The following is a 4,593-nucleotide window of genomic DNA, read 5'->3' as shown; positions in this document are numbered from 1 at the left end:
TGACAACAACAACAACAACATCGGTAGGGAATGAACAATTTCTCTCTTTGTCTAGGCTTTTACAGTGATGTCGATGTCTAAAACTCTTGTTTATTATTATTTTTCAAAATAACAACTTTGGTGATTTAAAAATAATTTTTATCTCAAATTTCCTTATGAAGAGACAAAGTAATACACCCATATGTTTTAAAATCTACTTGTGAGCTCATAGATCTCTACAATGTCTTAGTCTACGATGTTTAGAATAAACTATACAGTATCATTTAAGATGCAGAAATGAAATGTAAAATGGTGCCTGTGTAAATATATGATTCAGGTATTTAGAATACTCTCATTACTTGTTACTCATTACTGTAGTTAGCTTTCTGTACATTTTGAATTGATGTTGGAGTTTTAAAAGGTTCTCAACAACAGCAACACTAACATTTCAAAGGCTTGTTCATATTTACATATTCCATGATTTATTGTTAGCTTTCTACATAACTATGATAACTTATTTTCTATTCAGATCTTTTGTTTCATCATTTCTTCTATTTTAGCTTCTCTACATTCAAGAGCAAGTTTCAGAGTCTCTTTCTGACATCCCCTTTTGTCTTTTCTTTCTTTCTTGTCCTTTAAATTAATGACCAGGTTTGCTGTTGTTGTTGTTTTGTGCCGTGGAGTTAGTTCTGACTCATAGTGACCCTGCACAGGGTTTCCGAGGCTGTAAATCTTTACAAGGGCAGAAAGCCTCATCTTTCTCCCAGGAACAGCTGGTAGTTTCAAACTGTTGACCTTGCGGCTCGCAGCCTGATTCATAACCACTACACTACAAAAGCTCTAATGACCAGGTAGTGTTTCATTATATGCATAGGGTGGCTATGAGTTGGAACTAAATTGACATAATCTAGCAAGAACAACACCTTGATAGTGTTCCTTTCTGAAGGTATAAAGCAAACAGAAGTTAGCTCTTTTAAAATATATTTAAAGTGAAGTTTAGAATAAAATTTTAAAGACTAAAATAAAAATTTCTTTGGGAAGCACAGTGATTAAATGATAGTTCTGTTCAGAACCTAAGGATTACCTGCCTGGCAGCTGAGACATTATTCTCTAGGCAGTCTTAAAACTTTTAATAGATTGAAACCCTGGCAAATTAATAAGAATATTATGTAATTCCCTAGTTGTGAGTTCACATTATCACAGATGATACATATTACTTAGTGTTCTTTACACAGACTATTATTCCACTTATTCCACTGTACTTGAGTTAATCTAATGAGTTTATGATTATATCCAGGTTAAATACTTTGAGTGGCTTGCCAAGTTCCTCCTGAATACTTAGGTGTTTGCTGAGCCCAGTCTGACAGCTGCTGTTCTCATTTAAAGAATTTGCTGGAGAATTGTTAACTCACTTTGCTAATGACTTGAATTTGCATATATGCTCACTCTTTAGAACTCCATGAGTCTAGGAAAAAGTCTCCCTTCCCCAGATTAAGAAAAATGAAGGGAAACTCTACTGTCGGGAAAAACAGCACATATAATTTTGCCAAAACTGTTGAATCAACTATCGAGTATGAGAATCTTTGTTACTGTTGTTAAAGTGCCTTCGACTCAGTTCCCACTGATAGAGACCCTGTATAGGATTTTTGAGGAGCAGCTGGGGAGCTTGAACCACCAACCTTGCAGTTCAAATGGCTTTGCAGTCTGGCACATTAACCCACAGTGCCACACCAGGATATATGGAGGTTAATAATAATAATAATAAACTATAAAAATGGTATTTGGGTGGTGATAAATTGTAATTTTAAATTTAATTTTCCCTTTCTCATACAAGATCCCCTGCATGGTTCAGTTAACACACTTAAATACAAACTGAAAGGATTGAAGTTCTTGTTTACTCAGGGGAGCCTCAGAAGAAAGGACTGGTGATCCACTTATGAAAAATCAACCATTGAAAACCCTATGGAGCACACTTCTACTCTGATATCCATGGGACCACCAGAAGTCAGAATTGACTCAAGGGCAGTTGATTACTTTTCCATACTTTCATTATTACAAAACAGTTGGATGAAATAAAGTTGATCAGATTGCAAAATACGTCTTCATGGAGGTGAAATCTTTAATTCTTTTCTTACAAATAAAGTGGAATTAGAGTTTACTAGGTTTGCATAGATTGCTCTGGACCCATCCAAACTAGTTATGATAAACTGATTGAACCAATTGTACTTTTATGATTGTTGTGATACAATTATTTATGGGTCTCTTGTGTGTCTGTACTTCTCGTGAACTGAGGCACTATGTTCCCTTTTGTTCCAAGCTATCTTTTAAAGGATGTTTACAAAGTGCATAACTTTAGGAGGCAGGGATAGTGTCTCCTCTGAGCAGACAGCAGGTTTACTTACTTTTCAGTATGATAAAGCTAACTATTCCTCCAAAAGCAGATGAGGCAGGTTTGCTTATTGCCCATTAGAAAAGATTGTGGCTACCTAAATTCAGGGTTTCTCAGCTGTGACACTAACTCACTGTATGTGCACAATCTATCTGGTCCATTCCAAACTGCCCTCATGGGGTTTGGGGAGCAAAGGGAATACATGTGACTTTAAAGCTCAGTTGCTGTGTGTAAAAATGAAATATGTCCCTGACCTAGCAAACTGTATTCTGATACATTAAATATTAATCATTTAATTTTCACTTCTCTTATTTCCAGAGTTTCAATGGCATGCTCATAATTATTCCCTTGGCTGTTTTATAGTGCTCTACTGGAGTCATGGTGTGGGACTGTAAGATAAGCACTGAACTGCTAACTACAAGGTCAGGGGTTCAAACCCACCAGCCTTGGAAACCCTATACAGGGTCACTATGAGTCAGAACCAACTCCATGGCACTTAATAACAACAATAATCATTAGAGTATTGTTATTGTTGCTAGCGCTGTCAAATTGGTTCTGACTCCTAAAGACCATATCTAGGGTTTCCAAGGAACAGTCGGTGGGTTTGCACTGTTGACTTGCAGTTAACAGTCCAGTTCTGATGCTACAGCACTACACCAGGATTTTAAACTGAAAGGCAATGTATTACTCCTTTTCATTTTGTTAGTCAGGATAAGCTTTATTTGATGTGGTGACAAATCAACCCCCAAATCTCAGTGAATGAACACAACAAAGCCTTTCTCTAGATCACACAGTGTTCAATGAGAACTGGTTACTCTCTAGAGCAGCTTCCTTCTTCATCCTCCAGGCTGCTTCCTTTTGGATATTGCCATCTGAATATCTCCTATTCATGGGTGACATAGGAAGAGAGTAAGTGGAGAACCCACATTCACTCTTGTATGCCTCAATACCCATCACTTACTATTCACTGATGTAACTAGTTACATGACCTCCTCAAGATGCAAGGTGATTGAAGACTGCAGGGGAGGCTATAGATATTCATTAAACAATAAGTGTCTGCCACTTTTATGGTCACTTGCACAAATATTTAAAAAACTAGATTGATATGTCTACTTATTCTCATATTACCGCTACAGTTTAAAATTTCTGTACTCAAATAATATATTTCAGTAAGTGTATATATGATTCTCTCTTTAAAATAAAAAATAAATCTTTGCTATTTGTATTTGACTACTATTGTGTGGCACTGTAGTACAAGTACTAAACTTTTAACCACAAGGTCAGAGGTTCAAACTCACCAGCTGCTTCTCAGAAACCCTATACAGGACTGCTATGAGTCTGAACCAACTTGATGGCACTTAACAACACTATTCCAGATGTGAACTCAAAATTTGTCTTGGATATGTAAATTCCTTCAAAAAAATTTTTATTAGAGTAAATTTAAAGCTTTAAGAAAATCAAGGAAGAATTTATATTTCTATATTCATTCTATCAGTGCAGAAGCAATATATTTGATTATTTACAGCAATAAAAATTTGTCACTTATTTCCTATGTTCAAATACAATTCTAAAACAATTTTATTAGGCATTTAAAGGGTTTTTTTCATTGTTTGTTTGTTTTTTATTATTGAGAATTGAGTGAAGATTTATGGAAAACTCAGTTTTCCATTCAACAATTCATACACATTTTGTTTCAAGTCAGTGATTGGAGTCTCCACGGTGTAATTTATTCCATTTCCTCCTTGTGTTTCCTGTTTCCATTCCTCCTTCTTTCCTAACACTTCCTCACTGCTGACCTTTGTCCTTGGGCAAATGCTCAAGTTCACCAAGAGGTGCATTGGAAGTAAAGCTGTGCAATATATTTCTGGACAATACTTACCATTGAAAATTCTATGGAGCACTGTTCTATTCTGACATACATGTGTTTGCCATGAGTCTGAATAAAATCAATTACCATGGGTTACCCAGTCTGCACAGTGTATGCAAAGTATTTTTTTAAGCATCAATGTTTATGTCACTCTCTGGCTTAAAGCTCTTCAGTGATTTTCTGTCTCCCACTGTGTCAAGGAGCTCTGGTAGCGTAGTGGTTACGAATCGGGCTGCGAACCTTAAGGTCAGCGGTTCGAAACTACCAGCGGCTCCGCGGGAGAAAGATGAGGCTTTCTACTCCCGTAAAGATTTACACCCTCGGAAACCCTGTACAGGGTCGCTATGGGTCGGACCCG

At 36.6% G+C, this 4,593-nt stretch overlaps 1 pseudogene; it reads right to left on the bottom strand.

Annotated features, from left to right (window-relative positions):
- LOC102824793 overlaps nt 1-4,593 on the bottom strand; it is a 200,166-nt pseudogene that overhangs the window by 117,982 nt on the left and 77,591 nt on the right.

The sequence above is a fragment of the Chrysochloris asiatica genome, unplaced genomic scaffold (assembly GCF_000296735.1).
Source record: "Chrysochloris asiatica unplaced genomic scaffold, ChrAsi1.0 scaffold00022, whole genome shotgun sequence".
In the NCBI taxonomy this organism is placed as follows: Eukaryota; Metazoa; Chordata; class Mammalia; order Afrosoricida; family Chrysochloridae; genus Chrysochloris; species Chrysochloris asiatica.
The sequence above is the reverse complement of the archived record's forward strand: the minus strand, read 5'-3'. Positions and strand labels throughout refer to the sequence as shown.